The sequence below is a fragment of the Camelus bactrianus genome, chromosome 17 (assembly GCF_048773025.1).
Source record: "Camelus bactrianus isolate YW-2024 breed Bactrian camel chromosome 17, ASM4877302v1, whole genome shotgun sequence".
NCBI classification, from domain to species: domain Eukaryota; kingdom Metazoa; phylum Chordata; class Mammalia; order Artiodactyla; family Camelidae; genus Camelus; species Camelus bactrianus.
In genome coordinates, this window is record NC_133555.1 from 60515979 (window position 1) to 60538721 (window position 22743).

The 22743-nt window shown below is 54.1% G+C and overlaps 1 long non-coding RNA gene across 1 annotated transcript in view; it reads left to right on the forward strand.

Annotated features, from left to right (window-relative positions):
* The window catches only part of LOC141573815 (uncharacterized), a 588593-nt gene that overhangs the window by 430017 nt on the left and 135833 nt on the right, over positions 1-22743 (forward strand). The window lies entirely within an intron of this gene.

Here is a 22743-nt window from a genome sequence, read left to right on the forward strand (position 1 = left end):
TTAGTGAACGTGGCTGGCATTTCTTGTTCTATGTGCCTAGAAACTAGTGTGCTCTGGGGGGAAGGATATATGTAGCACAGCAGTAGAGAGAATGCGGGATAAGCATGCAGGGGTTCCTGGGGTCAGTATCCAGTTCCTCCAAGAAACTAGTGTGATACGGGAAAGGTAGGAAGGAAGGAAGGCGCAAAATTTTTTTATCGCTTCAGCAGTGTCTTCGCAAGAAAGCATAATCCTCCATCCTTTTCTGTGGTTTTTAGCCGACGCGGGACCTGGCGCGGCTCCGGTGTGGCCCGGAAGCGCCCGCCCATCTGTGGCGGCCCCTGAGGCCCAGGGAAGTGGGGTGGTCATGCTCTGTTGGGCCTCGTCCTGGGAAAGGTGATCTTCCCGTTCTCCCAGCAGCCGTTCCTGGCCTCGTCTGCAGACTGTGTGTCCTGTGACGGGTGTGGTGTGGCGTGTCGCTGCCTTTTTCAGACTCAAAACTCTTGCCCAGGAGCCAGTGGGCTGCTTCTCCCGGGAGCCCGTCGCCATGGCTGGTGCCTGCAGGAGCCATGAGGGAGTGCTTAGGAGCCAGGGCCCGCAGACTTTGACTGTGGGTTTCTCGAAGCAGCGTGAGGAGAGTGAGCCCTCGCTCCACACTGACTTCTCCTGGCTCGGCTGACTCCTTCCTGACCTCCTGCACCTAGGGTTGATCCTGGGTCACTGAGACGGATTTCTGTGTCGTCGTTCTTTTGACTGGTTTCCCGGCTCATGCCAGGTGATTCTCCTGTTTAGAATGTCCATTCAGATCCTGGTAACTGGAAAAGGGGCAAAGCCCTCCCTCCAGCTTTGTACGGTGTGCTTTGTGCAACTTGGAGTCTTCCTGGGTTTGGTAAACGTCACAGCCCGACACTGTCTTTTCTCGGGAGGTAAGTGTGTCTTGGCCGCTGCCTCCAGTTGTACTGTGGGCAGAAATGCCTGGCTCTCGGTGATGGTGCGTTTGTAGTAGGGAATAGAGGCTGGAAGGGAAAGAGCCCGCCGTGAAAATGCCTCCTTCCCTGTGGGGGAATTCCGATGCGCACCAGAGTGCGTACGTTGTGTTTGTCCCCCAACCTGCGCCGGGTTGGGCCTTCCCTGGAAGCTTTTAGAGCTGCTCGTCGGTCTCATGGCACACCGTGGGGATTTGCGCACGAGCTGGTACAGTCCCTTTGGTGTCAGGTGTGGGGTTGAGACTCCCCATGTCACTCTCCTGAAGCACGCATGTAGGGTGCGTTCCGTAGCGAACGTAAAATCCAGACGTCCCTGAGGATAGGGATGATTGTAGCGGAGCCTGAGTCCCTTCTGAGGGCAGCCTTGTCCCCTCGGGAGCCCTTGGCCAGCTCCGCCGCAGGACTCCGGGATGACCAGCTCCCGAGTTCTCTTTGCGCCCAGGGGCAGCCCCTGCGTGGAGTAGGAGGGCCCTTTGTGCGGAGGGGGCACAGAGGGCCTGGCAGATTCCTGCAGGCAGAGCCCTGCAGGCCGAGCCCTGCAGGCAGAGCCCTGCAGGCAGAGCGTTGACCCTGGTGCGGCTCTGCTTGCTGGTGTGGAGAATGAGCTCTTCACGTCCGTCCCGTTTCCGTGTTCCTCTTCCGCGCCGGGCAAGGTTGCGTGGAGCTGGGGAAGTTGGCGGGGAGGGCCGTCCCGCCCAGAGCGGCTGGCTGTTGGGAAGGCGCTAGTTTGCCCGTGTGCTGGAAGCTCTGTGTGCTGCCTCTCGGGCAGGAGGACCCTTGGCTTCCTCCAATTGGAGACAGCGGCGGCGGAGACGTGCGGCGTCAGGGTCGTACCCCCGTGTCCCCCTGTGCGGCCCAGGCTGCAGGCAGGCCCCAGAGGGCTGGCCGGAGCGTGTGGCACCGTGCTGCTCACTGGGCACCCGGTGGAGGGGAGGGTGCCCGCTGCTGACGGCTGCTGCGTTGGGTTTCGGCTCTTGTCGGTGTTGGCGCTTTTGTCTGTCATCCAACCCAGCCCTCCCTTCTGTCCTGCAGGTCACCCCGTGTGCCGGAGGGCCCCTACCTTTCCGAGGACCAGCCTGCATGGCCTGCCCCGGGTGTGGCCCGTCGTCGCCCAGCTGGGCACCTGCACCTGGTCCACCTTGGTGCCCTGTGCAAACTCGCCCCCACCGCCAGCTGCTCCGCTCGGTAAGAGGAAAGCATAGTCCTCTGATTCTTCCTTGAGTCACTGCAGAAGAAGGGCAGATCGCTCTCCGGGGCTTCCCCATGCACGGGCGGCCGTGACTGGGCTCACGGCCGTGTCCCTCTGTTCCCTTAGCAGACGCACTTGATGGACCGCGTCTTCCCCGTCCTGCCCTGGGGAGGGAGGTGTCTGTTGTAGAGGGAAAGAGGGTCCTCTGACGGAAGGCAGACTTGTCGGTTCTGCACACGGGACTTCAAAAAACACCACGTTCCGGGCTCCCTGGAGGACAAGCCCGCCCCTGACACTGTCTGCAGCGATTGGAGCCCTGAACTTCCAAAACAGATGATCGGTTATGGAAGACACACCCGAACCCGGGTCCTGTGGTCTCTTCAGTCAAGGGTCTTGTGACCTGTCTCCCACTCGGTCTGATGTGAGACTTAGTGTGATACGGGGAAGAAGGCCTCAAAGATCTTTTGCGCTTCAGCAAACTAACATATTTTGTAAGGCAGTGAACAGTGAAAGACTGTTTTGTATTTTATTTTATCTATGCCGAGAAGCTAGTTGACTCGGGGATTTACATAGTTTAGTGGTAAATAGAATGCTTGCTTATGATGCCGAATTCCTTGTGCTCATTCCCGGTACCTCCATTTAAAAACAGAAGAAAAGAAAAAACTAAAACAAGAGCAAACTTCAAATGTTAGAAATACATAGTGCGCAAACCCAAATTCCATATGCAATCTTTTTACGTGTTTTCCTCTTACTACTTGGTTTGAAATATATCCCAACCGTGACTTAAGCATTTTTTTCAGAAAATGCTCTAACTCTTTGAAAGTCTTTTCTGCCACTTTTGTTTTGACACATCCACGAACGGAGATAGACGCACATGGTGGTTTTAATATACATTCGTGAATATTCTCATTAATGTACCAGTAAATACATTTTACAGATGGTGTGTCAGTGCGCCACTTTAAAGAAGAGAGAGGAAGAGAATCTTCCTGGGATGAGGTACAGTCTCTTGTTGTTAATGACCTTGTGTGACTATATAAGTACCAGGGGATTCTGAGACATAAACCGTGGGTTGGTGTGAGTGTGCATCTTCACGTTTGCATCTGCTGATGAGAATTTTTAACTTATGCTTTTAACTTACAGTTTAGAATGTGATTCTGTGCTTAATGCCGTAGGACTGGATAAAGCACATTTGTTCATTTTCCAGACTCACCTAGTGAAGCCAGTGTCTGTATGGGCATTCTTGTTTTCAGTGTCTTTCCCTTACAGTTCATTAGAGGATATTGAAAAGAAATTCATCCCTGGGAAAGTTAGGTGCATCTTGGTGTTGGTTTTTGTTTTAGCCGTCCTCACTTGAAATTAATTAAGTGATGTTTCATTTTCAAGACAGCATGATTTGTCTTCCCATTCCACGGCCAGTAAGAGTGTTCTAGTTTCCTTAATGCCTTACGCTGTTTCCCACCTGCTCCTTTTACTCAGGCTGCCCTTCCCCAAAGCCCCTCCACATCCCCCCTCTGCGCTGGATCTCTCTTTTATGTAACAGTGTGGTATTCTCAGCATTCCCTGAGCTATCCACGTGCAGCGGACTCTCCTGTCCATTGTGGCGTTACTGTACCCGTTCACCTCAGTTGTAGAGCTGTTGAAACTTTTCAGTGCTGAATTGTTTTCATGGATCCTGTGCCTCTGGCAGGACAGAGAGGAGAATCTGCCTTATATTTGTACCACCAGCTTCTCCCTGGATAGGGCTTATGTTCTGATAGCTTCGGTAAATAACTGTTGTCTACCTGACTGACTAAGCGTAGGCACATGATCTGAAGTTTGGTTCCTGATTTATCTTGTTTTGTGTTCCTAGGAAGGGGCGACTAAGCCCGAAATTACAAAACCGGAGTACGCTCCTGGGACTGTAGAATTGGCTCCGCAGGAGCTGACGGATTATAAAACACTGACCTCTGTTGGTGGAGCACACGGAGCTTATTATACACTGGGTAAGTTAGTGAACGTGGCTGGCATTTCTTGTTCTATGTGCCTAGAAACTAGTGTGCTCTGGGGGGAAGGATATATGTAGCACAGCAGTAGAGAGAATGCGGGATAAGCATGCAGGGGTTCCTGGGGTCAGTATCCAGTTCCTCCAAGAAACTAGTGTGATACGGGAAAGGTAGGAAGGAAGGAAGGCGCAAAATTTTTTTATCGCTTCAGCAGTGTCTTCGCAAGAAAGCATAATCCTCCATCCTTTTCTGTGGTTTTTAGCCGACGCGGGACCTGGCGCGGCTCCGGTGTGGCCCGGAAGCGCCCGCCCATCTGTGGCGGCCCCGGAGGCCCAGGGAAGTGGGGTGGTCATGCTCTGTTGGGCCTCGTCCTGGGAAAGGTGATCTTCCCATTCTCCCAGCAGCCGTTCCTGGCCTCGTCTGCAGACTGTGTGTCCTGTGACGGGTGTGGTGTGGCGTGTCGCTGCCTTTTTCAGACTCAAAACTCTTGCCCAGGAGCCAGTGGGCTGCTTCTCCCGGGAGCCCGTCGCCATGGCTGGTGCCTGCAGGAGCCATGAGGGAGTGCTTAGGAGCCAGGGCCCGCAGACTTTGACTGTGGGTTTCTCGAAGCAGCGTGAGGAGAGTGAGCCCTCGCTCCACACTGACTTCTACTGGCTCGGCTGACTCCTTCCTGACCTCCTGCACCTAGGGTTGATCCTGGGTCACTGAGACGGATTTCTGTGTCGTCGTTCTTTTGACTGGTTTCCCGGCTCATGCCAGGTGATTCTCCTGTTTAGAATGTCCATTCAGATCCTGGTAACTGGAAAAGGGGCAAAGCCCTCCCTCCAGCTTTGTACGGTGTGCTTTGTGCAACTTGGAGTCTTCCTGGGTTTGGTAAACGTCACAGCCCGACACTGTCTTTTCTCGGGAGGTAAGTGTGTCTTGGCCGCTGCCTCCAGTTGTACTGTGGGCAGAAATGCCTGGCTCTCGGTGATGGTGCGTTTGTAGTAGGGAATAGAGGCTGGAAGGGAAAGAGCCCGCCGTGAAAATGCCTCCTTCCCTGTGGGGGAATTCCGATGCGCACCAGAGTGCGTACGTTGTGTTTGTCCCCCAACCTGCGCCGGGTTGGGCCTTCCCTGGAAGCTTTTAGAGCTGCTCGTCGGTCTCATGGCACACCGTGGGGATTTGCGCACGAGCTGGTACAGTCCCTTTGGTGTCAGGTGTGGGGTTGAGACTCCCCATGTCACTCTCCTGAAGCACGCATGTAGGGTGCGTTCCGTAGCGAACGTAAAATCCAGACGTCCCTGAGGATAGGGATGATTGTAGCGGAGCCTGAGTCCCTTCTGAGGGCAGCCTTGTCCCCTCGGGAGCCCTTGGCCAGCTCCGCCGCAGGACTCCGGGATGACCAGCTCCCGAGTTCTCTTTGCGCCCAGGGGCAGCCCCTGCGTGGAGTAGGAGGGCCCTTTGTGCGGAGGGGGCACAGAGGGCCTGGCAGATTCCTGCAGGCAGAGCCCTGCAGGCAGAGCGTTGACCTTGGTGCGGCTCTGCTTGCTGGTGTGGAGAATGAGCTCTTCACGTCCGTCCCGTTTCCGTGTTCCTCTTCCGCGCCGGGCAAGGTTGCGTGGAGCTGGGGAAGTTGGCGGGGAGGGCCGTCCCGCCCAGAGCGGCTGGCTGTTGGGAAGGCGCTAGTTTGCCCGTGTGCTGGAAGCTCTGTGTGCTGCCTCTCGGGCAGGAGGACCCTTGGCTTCCTCCAATTGGAGACAGCGGCGGCGGAGACGTGCGGCGTCAGGGTCGTACCCCCGTGTCCCCCTGTGCGGCCCAGGCTGCAGGCAGGCCCCAGAGGGCTGGCCGGAGCGTGTGGCACCGTGCTGCTCACTGGGCACCCGGTGGAGGGGAGGGTGCCCGCTGCTGACGGCTGCTGCGTTGGGTTTCGGCTCTTGTCGGTGTTGGCGCTTTTGTCTGTCATCCAACCCAGCCCTCCCTTCTGTCCTGCAGGTCACCCCGTGTGCCGGAGGGCCCCTACCTTTCCGAGGACCAGCCTGCATGGCCTGCCCCGGGTGTGGCCCGTCGTCGCCCAGCTGGGCACCTGCACCTGGTCCACCTTGGTGCCCTGTGCAAACTCGCCCCCACCGCCAGCTGCTCCGCTCGGTAAGAGGAAAACATAGTCCTCTGATTCTTCCTTGAGTCACTGCAGAAGAAGGGCAGATCGCTCTCCGGGGCTTCCCCATGCACGGGCGGCCGTGACTGGGCTCACGGCCGTGTCCCTCTGTTCCCTTAGCAGACGCACTTGATGGACCGCGTCTTCCCCGTCCTGCCCTGGGGAGGGAGGTGTCTGTTGTAGAGGGAAAGAGGGTCCTCTGACGGAAGGCAGACTTGTCGGTTCTGCACACGGGACTTCAAAAAACACCACGTTCCGGGCTCCCTGGAGGACAAGCCCGCCCCTGACACTGTCTGCAGCGATTGGAGCCCTGAACTTCCAAAACAGATGATCGGTTATGAAAGACACACCCGAACCCGGGTCCTGTGGTCTCTTCAGTCAAGGGTCTTGTGACCTGTCTCCCACTCGGTCTGATGTGAGACTTAGTGTGATACGGGGAAGAAGGCCTCAAAGATCTTTTGCGCTTCAGCAAACTAACATATTTTGTAAGGCAGTGAACAGTGAAAGACTGTTTTGTATTTTATTTTATCTATGCCGAGAAGCTAGTTGACTCGGGGATTTACATAGTTTAGTGGTAAATAGAATGCTTGCTTATGATGCCGAATTCCTTGTGCTCATTCCCGGTACCTCCATTTAAAAACAGAAGAAAAGAAAAAACTAAAACAAGAGCAAACTTCAAATGTTAGAAATACATAGTGCGCAAACCCAAATTCCATATGCAATCTTTTTACGTGTTTTCCTCTTACTACTTGGTTTGAAATATATCCCAACCGTGACTTAAGCATTTTTTTCAGAAAATGCTCTAACTCTTTGAAAGTCTTTTCTGCCACTTTTGTTTTGACACATCCACGAACGGAGATAGACGCACATGGTGGTTTTAATATACATTCGTGAATATTCTCATTAATGTACCAGTAAATACATTTTACAGATGGTGTGTCAGTGCGCCACTTTAAAGAAGAGAGAGGAAGAGAATCTTCCTGGGATGAGGTACAGTCTCTTGTTGTTAATGACCTTGTGTGACTATATAAGTACCAGGGGATTCTGAGACATAAACCATGGGTTGGTGTGAGTGTGCATCTTCACGTTTGCATCTGCTGATGAGAATTTTTAACTTATGCTTTTAACTTACAGTTTAGAATGTGATTCTGTGCTTAATGCCGTAGGACTGGATAAAGCACATTTGTTCATTTTCCAGACTCACCTAGTGAAGCCAGTGTCTGTATGGGCATTCTTGTTTTCAGTGTCTTTCCCTTACAGTTCATTAGAGGATATTGAAAAGAAATTCATCCCTGGGAAAGTTAGGTGCATCTTGGTGTTGGTTTTTGTTTTAGCCGTCCTCACTTGAAATTAATTAAGTGATGTTTCATTTTCAAGACAGCATGATTTGTCTTCCCATTCCACGGCCAGTAAGAGTGTTCTAGTTTCCTTAATGCCTTACGCTGTTTCCCACCTGCTCCTTTTACTCAGGCTGCCCTTCCCCAAAGCCCCTCCACATCCCCCCTCTGCGCTGGATCTCTCTTTTATGTAACAGTGTGGTATTCTCAGCATTCCCTGAGCTATCCACGTGCAGCGGACTCTCCTGTCCATTGTGGCGTTACTGTACCCGTTCACCTCAGTTGTAGAGCTGTTGAAACTTTTCAGTGCTGAATTGTTTTCATGGATCCTGTGCCTCTGGCAGGACAGAGAGGAGAATCTGCCTTATATTTGTACCACCAGCTTCTCCCTGGATAGGGCTTATGTTCTGATAGCTTCGGTAAATAACTGTTGTCTACCTGACTGACTAAGCGTAGGCACATGATCTGAAGTTTGGTTCCTGATTTATCTTGTTTTGTGTTCCTAGGAAGGGGCGACTAAGCCCGAAATTACAAAACCGGAGTACGCTCCTGGGACTGTAGAATTGGCTCCGCAGGAGCTGACGGATTATAAAACACTGACCTCTGTTGGTGGAGCACACGGAGCTTATTATACACTGGGTAAGTTAGTGAACGTGGCTGGCATTTCTTGTTCTATGTGCCTAGAAACTAGTGTGCTCTGGGGGGAAGGATATATGTAGCACAGCAGTAGAGAGAATGCGGGATAAGCATGCAGGGGTTCCTGGGGTCAGTATCCAGTTCCTCCAAGAAACTAGTGTGATACGGGAAAGGTAGGAAGGAAGGAAGGCGCAAAATTTTTTTATCGCTTCAGCAGTGTCTTCGCAAGAAAGCATAATCCTCCATCCTTTTCTGTGGTTTTTAGCCGACGCGGGACCTGGCGCGGCTCCGGTGTGGCCCGGAAGCGCCCGCCCATCTGTGGCGGCCCCGGAGGCCCAGGGAAGTGGGGTGGTCATGCTCTGTTGGGCCTCGTCCTGGGAAAGGTGATCTTCCCGTTCTCCCAGCAGCCGTTCCTGGCCTCGTCTGCAGACTGTGTGTCCTGTGACGGGTGTGGTGTGGCGTGTCGCTGCCTTTTTCAGACTCAAAACTCTTGCCCAGGAGCCAGTGGGCTGCTTCTCCCGGGAGCCCGTCGCCATGGCTGGTGCCTGCAGGAGCCATGAGGGAGTGCTTAGGAGCCAGGGCCCGCAGACTTTGACTGTGGGTTTCTCGAAGCAGCGTGAGGAGAGTGAGCCCTCGCTCCACACTGACTTCTACTGGCTCGGCTGACTCCTTCCTGACCTCCTGCACCTAGGGTTGATCCTGGGTCACTGAGACGGATTTCTGTGTCGTCGTTCTTTTGACTGGTTTCCCGGCTCATGCCAGGTGATTCTCCTGTTTAGAATGTCCATTCAGATCCTGGTAACTGGAAAAGGGGCAAAGCCCTCCCTCCAGCTTTGTACGGTGTGCTTTGTGCAACTTGGAGTCTTCCTGGGTTTGGTAAACGTCACAGCCCGACACTGTCTTTTCTCGGGAGGTAAGTGTGTCTTGGCCGCTGCCTCCAGTTGTACTGTGGGCAGAAATGCCTGGCTCTCGGTGATGGTGCGTTTGTAGTAGGGAATAGAGGCTGGAAGGGAAAGAGCCCGCCGTGAAAATGCCTCCTTCCCTGTGGGGGAATTCCGATGCGCACCAGAGTGCGTACGTTGTGTTTGTCCCCCAACCTGCGCCGGGTTGGGCCTTCCCTGGAAGCTTTTAGAGCTGCTCGTCGGTCTCATGGCACACCGTGGGGATTTGCGCACGAGCTGGTACAGTCCCTTTGGTGTCAGGTGTGGGGTTGAGACTCCCCATGTCACTCTCCTGAAGCACGCATGTAGGGTGCGTTCCGTAGCGAACGTAAAATCCAGACGTCCCTGAGGATAGGGATGATTGTAGCGGAGCCTGAGTCCCTTCTGAGGGCAGCCTTGTCCCCTCGGGAGCCCTTGGCCAGCTCCGCCGCAGGACTCCGGGATGACCAGCTCCCGAGTTCTCTTTGCGCCCAGGGGCAGCCCCTGCGTGGAGTAGGAGGGCCCTTTGTGCGGAGGGGGCACAGAGGGCCTGGCAGATTCCTGCAGGCAGAGCCCTGCAGGCAGAGCGTTGACCTTGGTGCGGCTCTGCTTGCTGGTGTGGAGAATGAGCTCTTCACGTCCGTCCCGTTTCCGTGTTCCTCTTCCGCGCCGGGCAAGGTTGCGTGGAGCTGGGGAAGTTGGCGGGGAGGGCCGTCCCGCCCAGAGCGGCTGGCTGTTGGGAAGGCGCTAGTTTGCCCGTGTGCTGGAAGCTCTGTGTGCTGCCTCTCGGGCAGGAGGACCCTTGGCTTCCTCCAATTGGAGACAGCGGCGGCGGAGACGTGCGGCGTCAGGGTCGTACCCCCGTGTCCCCCTGTGCGGCCCAGGCTGCAGGCAGGCCCCAGAGGGCTGGCCGGAGCGTGTGGCACCGTGCTGCTCACTGGGCACCCGGTGGAGGGGAGGGTGCCCGCTGCTGACGGCTGCTGCGTTGGGTTTCGGCTCTTGTCGGTGTTGGCGCTTTTGTCTGTCATCCAACCCAGCCCTCCCTTCTGTCCTGCAGGTCACCCCGTGTGCCGGAGGGCCCCTACCTTTCCGAGGACCAGCCTGCATGGCCTGCCCCGGGTGTGGCCCGTCGTCGCCCAGCTGGGCACCTGCACCTGGTCCACCTTGGTGCCCTGTGCAAACTCGCCCCCACCGCCAGCTGCTCCGCTCGGTAAGAGGAAAACATAGTCCTCTGATTCTTCCTTGAGTCACTGCAGAAGAAGGGCAGATCGCTCTCCGGGGCTTCCCCATGCACGGGCGGCCGTGACTGGGCTCACGGCCGTGTCCCTCTGTTCCCTTAGCAGACGCACTTGATGGACCGCGTCTTCCCCGTCCTGCCCTGGGGAGGGAGGTGTCTGTTGTAGAGGGAAAGAGGGTCCTCTGACGGAAGGCAGACTTGTCGGTTCTGCACACGGGACTTCAAAAAACACCACGTTCCGGGCTCCCTGGAGGACAAGCCCGCCCCTGACACTGTCTGCAGCGATTGGAGCCCTGAACTTCCAAAACAGATGATCGGTTATGGAAGACACACCCGAACCCGGGTCCTGTGGTCTCTTCAGTCAAGGGTCTTGTGACCTGTCTCCCACTCGGTCTGATGTGAGACTTAGTGTGATACGGGGAAGAAGGCCTCAAAGATCTTTTGCGCTTCAGCAAACTAACATATTTTGTAAGGCAGTGAACAGTGAAAGACTGTTTTGTATTTTATTTTATCTATGCCGAGAAGCTAGTTGACTCGGGGATTTACATAGTTTAGTGGTAAATAGAATGCTTGCTTATGATGCCGAATTCCTTGTGCTCATTCCCGGTACCTCCATTTAAAAACAGAAGAAAAGAAAAAACTAAAACAAGAGCAAACTTCAAATGTTAGAAATACATAGTGCGCAAACCCAAATTCCATATGCAATCTTTTTACGTGTTTTCCTCTTACTACTTGGTTTGAAATATATCCCAACCGTGACTTAAGCATTTTTTTCAGAAAATGCTCTAACTCTTTGAAAGTCTTTTCTGCCACTTTTGTTTTGACACATCCACGAACGGAGATAGACGCACATGGTGGTTTTAATATACATTCGTGAATATTCTCATTAATGTACCAGTAAATACATTTTACAGATGGTGTGTCAGTGCGCCACTTTAAAGAAGAGAGAGGAAGAGAATCTTCCTGGGATGAGGTACAGTCTCTTGTTGTTAATGACCTTGTGTGACTATATAAGTACCAGGGGATTCTGAGACATAAACCGTGGGTTGGTGTGAGTGTGCATCTTCACGTTTGCATCTGCTGATGAGAATTTTTAACTTATGCTTTTAACTTACAGTTTAGAATGTGATTCTGTGCTTAATGCCGTAGGACTGGATAAAGCACATTTGTTCATTTTCCAGACTCACCTAGTGAAGCCAGTGTCTGTATGGGCATTCTTGTTTTCAGTGTCTTTCCCTTACAGTTCATTAGAGGATATTGAAAAGAAATTCATCCCTGGGAAAGTTAGGTGCATCTTGGTTTTGGTTCTTGTTTTAGCCGTCCTCACTTGAAATTAATTAAGTGATGTTTCATTTTCAAGACAGCATGATTTGTCTTCCCATTCCACCGCCAGTAACAGTGTTCTAGTTTCCTTAATGCCTTACGATGTTTCCCACCTGCTCCTTTTACTCAGGCTGCCCTTCCCCAAAGCCCCTCCACATCCCCCCTCTGCGCTGGATCTCTCTTTTATGTAACAGTGCGGTATTCTCAGCATTCCCTGAGCTATCCACGTGCAGCGGACTCTCCTGTCCTTTGTGGCGTTACTGTACCCGTTCACCTCAGTTGTAGAGCTGTTGAAACTTTTCTGTGCTGATTTGTTTTCATGGATCCTGTGCCTCTGGCAGGACAGAGAGGAGAATCTGCCTTATATTTGTACCACCAGCTTCTCCCAGGATAGGGCTTATGTTCTGATAGCTTCGGTAAATTACTGTTGTCTACCTGACTGAATAAGCGTAGGCACATGATCTGAAGTTTGGTTCCTGATTTATCTTGTTTTGTGTTCCTAGGAAGGGGCGACTAAGCCCGAAATTACAAAACCGAAGTACGCTCCTGGGACTGTAGAATTGGCTCCGCAGGAGCTGACGGATTATAAAACACTGACCTCTGTTGGTGGAGCACACGGAGCTTATTATACACTAGGTAAGTAAGTGAACGTGGCTGGCATTTCTTGTTCTATGTGCCTAGAAACTTGTGTGCTCTGGGGGGAAGGATATATGTAGCACAGCAGTAGAGAGAATGCGGGATAAGCATGCAGGGGTTCCTGGGGTCAGTATCCAGTTCCTCCAAGAAACTAGTGTGATACGGGAAAGGTAGGAAGGAAGGAAGGCGCAAAATTTTTTTATCGCTTCAGCAGTGTCTTCGCAAGAAAGCATAATCCTCCATCCTTTTCTGTGGTTTTTAGCCGACGCGGGACCTGGCGCGGCTCCGGTGTGGCCCGGAAGCGCCCGCCCATCTGTGGCGGCCCCGGAGGCCCAGGGAAGTGGGGTGGTCATGCTCTGTTGGGCCTCGTCCTGGGAAAGGTGATCTTCCCGTTCTCCCAGCAGCCGTTCCTGGCCTCGTCTGCAGACTGTGTGTCCTGTGACGGGTGTGGTGTGGCGTGTCGCTGCCTTTTTCAGACTCAAAACTCTTGCCCAGGAGCCAGTGGGCTGCTTCTCCCGGGAGCCCGTCGCCATGGCTGGTGCCTGCAGGAGCCATGAGGGAGTGCTTAGGAGCCAGGGCCCGCAGACTTTGACTGTGGGTTTCTCGAAGCAGCGTGAGGAGAGTGAGCCCTCGCTCCACACTGACTTCTACTGGCTCGGCTGACTCCTTCCTGACCTCCTGCACCTAGGGTTGATCCTGGGTCACTGAGACGGATTTCTGTGTCGTCGTTCTTTTGACTGGTTTCCCGGCTCATGCCAGGTGATTCTCCTGTTTAGAATGTCCATTCAGATCCTGGTAACTGGAAAAGGGGCAAAGCCCTCCCTCCAGCTTTGTACGGTGTGCTTTGTGCAACTTGGAGTCTTCCTGGGTTTGGTAAACGTCACAGCCCGACACTGTCTTTTCTCGGGAGGTAAGTGTGTCTTGGCCGCTGCCTCCAGTTGTACTGTGGGCAGAAATGCCTGGCTCTCGGTGATGGTGCGTTTGTAGTAGGGAATAGAGGCTGGAAGGGAAAGAGCCCGCCGTGAAAATGCCTCCTTCCCTGTGGGGGAATTCCGATGCGCACCAGAGTGCGTACGTTGTGTTTGTCCCCCAACCTGCGCCGGGTTGGGCCTTCCCTGGAAGCTTTTAGAGCTGCTCGTCGGTCTCATGGCACACCGTGGGGATTTGCGCACGAGCTGGTACAGTCCCTTTGGTGTCAGGTGTGGGGTTGAGACTCCCCATGTCACTCTCCTGAAGCACGCATGTAGGGTGCGTTCCGTAGCGAACGTAAAATCCAGACGTCCCTGAGGATAGGGATGATTGTAGCGGAGCCTGAGTCCCTTCTGAGGGCAGCCTTGTCCCCTCGGGAGCCCTTGGCCAGCTCCGCCGCAGGACTCCGGGATGACCAGCTCCCGAGTTCTCTTTGCGCCCAGGGGCAGCCCCTGCGTGGAGTAGGAGGGCCCTTTGTGCGGAGGGGGCACAGAGGGCCTGGCAGATTCCTGCAGGCAGAGCCCTGCAGGCAGAGCGTTGACCTTGGTGCGGCTCTGCTTGCTGGTGTGGAGAATGAGCTCTTCACGTCCGTCCCGTTTCCGTGTTCCTCTTCCGCGCCGGGCAAGGTTGCGTGGAGCTGGGGAAGTTGGCGGGGAGGGCCGTCCCGCCCAGAGCGGCTGGCTGTTGGGAAGGCGCTAGTTTGCCCGTGTGCTGGAAGCTCTGTGTGCTGCCTCTCGGGCAGGAGGACCCTTGGCTTCCTCCAATTGGAGACAGCGGCGGCGGAGACGTGCGGCGTCAGGGTCGTACCCCCGTGTCCCCCTGTGCGGCCCAGGCTGCAGGCAGGCCCCAGAGGGCTGGCCGGAGCGTGTGGCACCGTGCTGCTCACTGGGCACCCGGTGGAGGGGAGGGTGCCCGCTGCTGACGGCTGCTGCGTTGGGTTTCGGCTCTTGTCGGTGTTGGCGCTTTTGTCTGTCATCCAACCCAGCCCTCCCTTCTGTCCTGCAGGTCACCCCGTGTGCCGGAGGGCCCCTACCTTTCCGAGGACCAGCCTGCATGGCCTGCCCCGGGTGTGGCCCGTCGTCGCCCAGCTGGGCACCTGCACCTGGTCCACCTTGGTGCCCTGTGCAAACTCGCCCCCACCGCCAGCTGCTCTGCTCGGTAAGAGGAAAACATAGTCCTCTGATTCTTCCTTGAGTCACTGCAGAAGAAGGGCAGATCGCTCTCCGGGGCTTCCCCATGCACGGGCGGCCGTGACTGGGCTCACGGCCGTGTCCCTCTGTTCCCTTAGCAGACGCACTTGATGGACCGCGTCTTCCCCGTCCTGCCCTGGGGAGGGAGGTGTCTGTTGTAGAGGGAAAGAGGGTCCTCTGACGGAAGGCAGACTTGTCGGTTCTGCACACGGGACTTCAAAAAACACCACGTTCCGGGCTCCCTGGAGGACAAGCCCGCCCCTGACACTGTCTGCAGCGATTGGAGCCCTGAACTTCCAAAACAGATGATCGGTTATGGAAGACACACCCGAACCCGGGTCCTGTGGTCTCTTCAGTCAAGGGTCTTGTGACCTGTCTCCCACTCGGTCTGATGTGAGACTTAGTGTGATACGGGGAAGAAGGCCTCAAAGATCTTTTGCGCTTCAGCAAACTAACATATTTTGTAAGGCAGTGAACAGTGAAAGACTGTTTTGTATTTTATTTTATCTATGCCGAGAAGCTAGTTGACTCGGGGATTTACATAGTTTAGTGGTAAATAGAATGCTTGCTTATGATGCCGAATTCCTTGTGCTCATTCCCGGTACCTCCATTTAAAAACAGAAGAAAAGAAAAAACTAAAACAAGAGCAAACTTCAAATGTTAGAAATACATAGTGCGCAAACCCAAATTCCATATGCAATCTTTTTACGTGTTTTCCTCTTACTACTTGGTTTGAAATATATCCCAACCATGACTTAAGCATTTTTTTCAGAAAATGCTCTAACTCTTTGAAAGTCTTTTCTGCCACTTTTGTTTTGACACATCCACGAACGGAGATAGACGCACATGGTGGTTTTAATATACATTCGTGAATATTCTCATTAATGTACCAGTAAATACATTTTACAGATGGTGTGTCAGTGCGCCACTTTAAAGAAGAGAGAGGAAGAGAATCTTCCTGGGATGAGGTACAGTCTCTTGTTGTTAATGACCTTGTGTGACTATATAAGTACCAGGGGATTCTGAGACATAAACCGTGGGTTGGTGTGAGTGTGCATCTTCACGTTTGCATCTGCTGATGAGAATTTTTAACTTATGCTTTTAACTTACAGTTTAGAATGTGATTCTGTGCTTAATGCCGTAGGACTGGATAAAGCACATTTGTTCATTTTCCAGACTCACCTAGTGAAGCCAGTGTCTGTATGGGCATTCTTGTTTTCAGTGTCTTTCCCTTACAGTTCATTAGAGGATATTGAAAAGAAATTCATCCCTGGGAAAGTTAGGTGCATCTTGGTGTTGGTTCTTGTTTTAGCCGTCCTCACTTGAAATTAATTAAGTGATGTTTCATTTTCAAGACAGCATGATTTGTCTTCCCATTCCACCGCCAGTAACAGTGTTCTAGTTTCCTTAATGCCTTACGATGTTTCCCACCTGCTCCTTTTACTCAGGCTGCCCTTCCCCAAAGCCCCTCCACATCCCCCCTCTGCGCTGGATCTCTCTTTTATGTAACAGTGCGGTATTCTCAGCATTCCCTGAGCTATCCACGTGCAGCGGACTCTCCTGTCCTTTGTGGCGTTACTGTACCCGTTCACCTCAGTTGTAGAGCTGTTGAAACTTTTCTGTGCTGATTTGTTTTCATGGATCCTGTGCCTCTGGCAGGACAGAGAGGAGAATCTGCCTTATATTTGTACCACCAGCTTCTCCCAGGATAGGGCTTATGTTCTGATAGCTTCGGTAAATTACTGTTGTCTACCTGACTGAATAAGCGTAGGCACATGATCTGAAGTTTGGTTCCTGATTTATCTTGTTTTGTGTTCCTAGGAAGGGGCGACTAAGCCCGAAATTACAAAACCGAAGTACGCTCCTGGGACTGTAGAATTGGCTCCGCAGGAGCTGACGGATTATAAAACACTGACCTCTGTTGGTGGAGCACACGGAGCTTATTATACACTGGGTAAGTTAGTGAACGTGGCTGGCATTTCTTGTTCTATGTGCCTAGAAACTAGTGTGCTCTGGGGGGAAGGATATATGTAGCACAGCAGTAGAGAGAATGCGGGATAAGCATGCAGGGGTTCCTGGGGTCAGTATCCAGTTCCTCCAAGAAACTAGTGTGATACGGGAAAGGTAGGAAGGAAGGAAGGCGCAAAATTTTTTTATCGCTTCAGCAGTGTCTTCGCAAGAAAGCATAATCCTCCATCCTTTTCTGTGGTTTTTAGCCGACGCGGGACCTGGCGCGGCTCCGGTGTGGCCCGGAAGCGCCCGCCCATCTGTGGCGGCCCCGGAGGCCCAGGGAAGTGGGGTGGTCATGCTCTGTTGGGCCTCGTCCTGGGAAAGGTGATCTTCCCGTTCTCCCAGCAGCCGTTCCTGGCCTCGTCTGCAGACTGTGTGTCCTGTGACGGGTGTGGTGTGGCGTGTCGCTGCCTTTTTCAGACTCAAAACTCTTGCCCAGGAGCCAGTGGGCTGCTTCTCCCGGGAGCCCGTCGCCATGGCTGGTGCCTGCAGGAGCCATGAGGGAGTGCTTAGGAGCCAGGGCCCGCAGACTTTGACTGTGGGTTTCTCGAAGCAGCGTGAGGAGAGTGAGCCCTCGCTCCACACTGACTTCTACTGGCTCGGCTGACTCCTTCCTGACCTCCTGCACCTAGGGTTGATCCTGGGTCACTGAGACGGATTTCTGTGTCGTCGTTCTTTTGACTGGTTTCCCGGCTCATGCCAGGTGATTCTCCTGTTTAGAATGTCCATTCAGATCCTGGTAACTGGAAAAGGGGCAAAGCCCTCCCTCCAGCTTTGTACGGTGTGCTTTGTGCAACTTGGAGTCTTCCTGGGTTTGGTAAACGTCACAGCCCGACACTGTCTTTTCTCGGGAGGTAAGTGTGTCTTGGCCGCTGCCTCCAGTTGTACTGTGGGCAGAAATGCCTGGCTCTCGGTGATGGTGCGTTTGTAGTAGGGAATAGAGGCTGGAAGGGAAAGAGCCCGCCGTGAAAATGCCTCCTTCCCTGTGGGGGAATTCCGATGCGCACCAGAGTGCGTACGTTGTGTTTGTCCCCCAACCTGCGCCGGGTTGGGCCTTCCCTGGAAGCTTTTAGAGCTGCTCGTCGGTCTCATGGCACACCGTGGGGATTTGTGCACGAGCTGGTACAGTCCCTTTGGTGTCAGGTGTGGGGTTGAGACTCCCCATGTCACTCTCCTGAAGCACGCATGTAGGGTGCGTTCCGTAGCGAACGTAAAATCCAGACGTCCCTGAGGATAGGGATGATTGTAGCGGAGCCTGAGTCCCTTCTGAGGGCAGCCTTGTCCCCTCGGGAGCCCTTGGCCAGCTCCGCCGCAGGACTCCGGGATGACCAGCTCCCGAGTTCTCTTTGCGCCCAGGGGCAGCCCCTGCGTGGAGTAGGAGGGCCCTTTGTGCGGAGGGGGCACAGAGGGCCTGGCAGATTCCTGCAGGCAGAGCCCTGCAGGCAGAGCGTTGACCTTGGTGCGGCTCTGCTTGCTGGTGTGGAGAATGAGCTCTTCACGTCCGTCCCGTTTCCGTGTTCCTCTTCCGCGCCGGGCAAGGTTGCGTGGAGCTGGGGAAGTTGGCGGGGAGGGCCGTCCCGCCCAGAGCGGCTGGCTGTTGGGAAGGCGCTAGTTTGCCCGTGTGCTGGAAGCTCTGTGTGCTGCCTCTCGGGCAGGAGGACCCTTGGCTTCCTCCAATTGGAGACAGCGGCGGCGGAGACGTGCGGCGTCAGGGTCGTACCCCCGTGTCCCCCTGTGCAGCCCAGGCTGCAGGCAGGCCCCAGAGGGCTGGCCGGAGCGTGTGGCACCGTGCTGCTCACTGGGCACCCGGTGGAGGGGAGGGTGCCCGCTGCTGACGGCTGCTGCGTTGGGTTTCGGCTCTTGTCGGTGTTGGCGCTTTTGTCTGTCATCCAACCCAGCCCTCCCTTCTGTCCTGCAGGTCACCCCGTGTGCCGGAGGGCCCCTACCTTTCCGAGGACCAGCCTGCATGGCCTGCCCCGGGTGTGGCCCGTCGTCGCCCAGCTGGGCACCTGCACCTGGTCCACCTTGGTGCCCTGTGCAAACTCGCCCCCACCGCCAGCTGCTCCGCTCGGTAAGAGGAAAACATAGTCCTCTGATTCTTCCTTGAGTCACTGCAGAAGAAGGGCAGATCGCTCTCCGGGGCTTCCCCATGCACGGGCGGCCGTGACTGGGCTCACGGCCGTGTCCCTCTGTTCCCTTAGCAGACGCACTTGATGGACCGCGTCTTCCCCGTCCTGCCCTGGGGAGGGAGGTGTCTGTTGTAGAGGGAAAGAGGGTCCTCTGACGGAAGGCAGACTTGTCGGTTCTGCACACGGGACTTCAAAAAACACCACGTTCCGGGCTCCCTGGAGGACAAGCCCGCCCCTGACACTGTCTGCAGCGATTGGAGCCCTGAACTTCCAAAACAGATGATCGGTTATGGAAGACACACCCGAACCCGGGTCCTGTGGTCTCTTCAGTCAAGGGTCTTGTGACCTGTCTCCCACTCGGTCTGATGTGAGACTTAGTGTGATACGGGGAAGAAGGCCTCAAAGATCTTTTGCGCTTCAGCAAACTAACATATTTTGTAAGGCAGTGAACAGTGAAAGACTGTTTTGTATTTTATTTTATCTATGCCGAGAAGCTAGTTGACTCGGGGATTTACATAGTTTAGTGGTAAATAGAATGCTTGCTTATGATGCCGAATTCCTTGTGCTCATTCCCGGTACCTCCATTTAAAAACAGAAGAAAAGAAAAAACTAAAACAAGAGCAAACTTCAAATGTTAGAAATACATAGTGCGCAAACCCAAATTCCATATGCAATCTTTTTACGTGTTTTCCTCTTACTACTTGGTTTGAAATATATCCCAACCGTGACTTAAGCATTTTTTTCAGAAAATGCTCTAACTCTTTGAAAGTCTTTTCTGCCACTTTTGTTTTGACACATCCACGAACGGAGATAGACGCACATGGTGGTTTTAATATACATTCGTGAATATTCTCATTAATGTACCAGTAAATACATTTTACAGATGGTGTGTCAGTGCGCCACTTTAAAGAAGAGAGAGGAAGAGAATCTTCCTGGGATGAGGTACAGTCTCTTGTTGTTAATGACCTTGTGTGACTATATAAGTACCAGGGGATTCTGAGACATAAACCGTGGGTTGGTGTGAGTGTGCATCTTCACGTTTGCATCTGCTGATGAGAATTTTTAACTTATGCTTTTAACTTACAGTTTAGAATGTGATTCTGTGCTTAATGCCGTAGGACTGGATAAAGCACATTTGTTCATTTTCCAGACTCACCTAGTGAAGCCAGTGTCTGTATGGGCATTCTTGTTTTCAGTGTCTTTCCCTTACAGTTCATTAGAGGATATTGAAAAGAAATTCATCCCTGGGAAAGTTAGGTGCATCTTGGTGTTGGTTCTTGTTTTAGCCGTCCTCACTTGAAATTAATTAAGTGATGTTTCATTTTCAAGACAGCATGATTTGTCTTCCCATTCCACCGCCAGTAACAGTGTTCTAGTTTCCTTAATGCCTTACGATGTTTCCCACCTGCTCCTTTTACTCAGGCTGCCCTTCCCCAAAGCCCCTCCACATCCCCCCTCTGCGCTGGATCTCTCTTTTATGTAACAGTGCGGTATTCTCAGCATTCCCTGAGCTATCCACGTGCAGCGGACTCTCCTGTCCTTTGTGGCATTACTGTACCCGTTCACCTCAGTTGTAGAGCTGTTGAAACTTTTCTGTGCTGAATTGTTTTCATGGATCCTGTGCCTCTGGCAGGACAGAGAGGAGAATCTGCCTTATATTTGTACCACCAGCTTCTCCCAGGATAGGGCTTATGTTCTGATAGCTTCGGTAAATTACTGTTGTCTACCTGACTGAATAAGCGTAGGCACATGATCTGAAGTTCGGTTCCTGATTTATCTTGTTTTGTGTTCCTAGGAAGGGGCGACTAAGCCCGAAATTACAAAACCGAAGTACGCTCCTGGGACTGTAGAATTGGCTCCGCAGGAGCTGACGGATTATAAAACACTGACCTCTGTTGGTGGAGCACACGGAGCTTATTATACACTGGGTAAGTTAGTGAACGTGGCTGGCATTTCTTGTTCTATGTGCCTAGAAACTAGTGTGCTCTGGGGGGAAGGATATATGTAGCACAGCAGTAGAGAGAATGCGGGATAAGCATGCAGGGGTTCCTGGGGTCAGTATCCAGTTCCTCCAAGAAACTAGTGTGATACGGGAAAGGTAGGAAGGAAGGAAGGCGCAAAATTTTTTTATCGCTTCAGCAGTGTCTTCGCAAGAAAGCATAATCCTCCATCATTTTCTGTGGTTTTTAGCCGACGCGGGACCTGGCGCGGCTCCGGTGTGGCCCGGAAGCGCCCGCCCATCTGTGGCGGCCCCGGAGGCCCAGGGAAGTGGGGTGGTCATGCTCTGTTGGGCCTCGTCCTGGGAAAGGTGATCTTCCCGTTCTCCCAGCAGCCGTTCCTGGCCTCGTCTGCAGACTGTGTGTCCTGTGACGGGTGTGGTGTGGCGTGTCGCTGCCTTTTTCAGACTCAAAACTCTTGCCCAGGAGCCAGTGGGCTGCTTCTCCCGGGAGCCCGTCGCCATGGCTGGTGCCTGCAGGAGCCATGAGGGAGTGCTTAGGAGCCAGGGCCCGCAGACTTTGACTGTGGGTTTCTCGAAGCAGCGTGAGGAGAGTGAGCCCTCGCTCCACACTGACTTCTACTGGCTCGGCTGACTCCTTCCTGACCTCCTGCACCTAGGGTTGATCCTGGGTCACTGAGACGGATTTCTGTGTCGTCGTTCTTTTGACTGGTTTCCCGGCTCATGCCAGGTGATTCTCCTGTTTAGAATGTCCATTCAGATCCTGGTAACTGGAAAAGGGGCAAAGCCCTCCCTCCAGCTTTGTACGGTGTGCTTTGTGCAACTTGGAGTCTTCCTGGGTTTGGTAAACGTCACAGCCCGACACTGTCTTTTCTCGGGAGGTAAGTGTGTCTTGGCCGCTGCCTCCAGTTGTACTGTGGGCAGAAATGCCTGGCTCTCGGTGATGGTGCGTTTGTAGTAGGGAATAGAGGCTGGAAGGGAAAGAGCCCGCCGTGAAAATGCCTCCTTCCCTGTGGGGGAATTCCGATGCGCACCAGAGTGCGTACGTTGTGTTTGTCCCCCAACCTGCGCCGGGTTGGGCCTTCCCTGGAAGCTTTTAGAGCTGCTCGTCGGTCTCATGGCACACCGTGGGGATTTGCGCACGAGCTGGTACAGTCCCTTTGGTGTCAGGTGTGGGGTTGAGACTCCCCATGTCACTCTCCTGAAGCACGCATGTAGGGTGCGTTCCGTAGCGAACGTAAAATCCAGACGTCCCTGAGGATAGGGATGATTGTAGCGGAGCCTGAGTCCCTTCTGAGGGCAGCCTTGTCCCCTCGGGAGCCCTTGGCCAGCTCCGCCGCAGGACTCCGGGATGACCAGCTCCCGAGTTCTCTTTGCGCCCAGGGGCAGCCCCTGCGTGGAGTAGGAGGGCCCTTTGTGCGGAGGGGGCACAGAGGGCCTGGCAGATTCCTGCAGGCAGAGCCCTGCAGGCCGAGCCCTGCAGGCAGAGCCCTGCAGGCAGAGCGTTGACCCTGGTGCGGCTCTGCTTGCTGGTGTGGAGAATGAGCTCTTCACGTCCGTCCCGTTTCCGTGTTCCTCTTCCGCGCCGGGCAACGTTGCGTGGAGCTGGGGAAGTTGGCGGGGAGGGCCGTCCCGCCCAGAGCGGCTGGCTGTTGGGAAGGCGCTAGTTTGCCCGTGTGCTGGAAGCTCTGTGTGCTGCCTCTCGGGCAGGAGGACCCTTGGCTTCCTCCAATTGGAGACAGCGGCGGCGGAGACGTGCGGCGTCAGGGTCGTACCCCCGTGTCCCCCTGTGCGGCCCAGGCTGCAGGCAGGCCCCAGAGGGCTGGCCGGAGCGTGTGGCACCGTGCTGCTCACTGGGAACCCGGTGGAGGGGAGGGTGCCCGCTGCTGACGGCTGCTGCGTTGGGTTTCGGCTCTTGTCGGTGTTGGCGCTTTTGTCTGTCATCCAACCCAGCCCTCCCTTCTGTCCTGCAGGTCACCCCGTGTGCCGGAGGGCCCCTACCTTTCCGAGGACCAGCCTGCATGGCCTGCCCCGGGTGTGGCCCGTCGTCGCCCAGCTGGGCACCTGCACCTGGTCCACCTTGGTGCCCTGTGCAAACTCGCCCCCACCGCCAGCTGCTCCGCTCG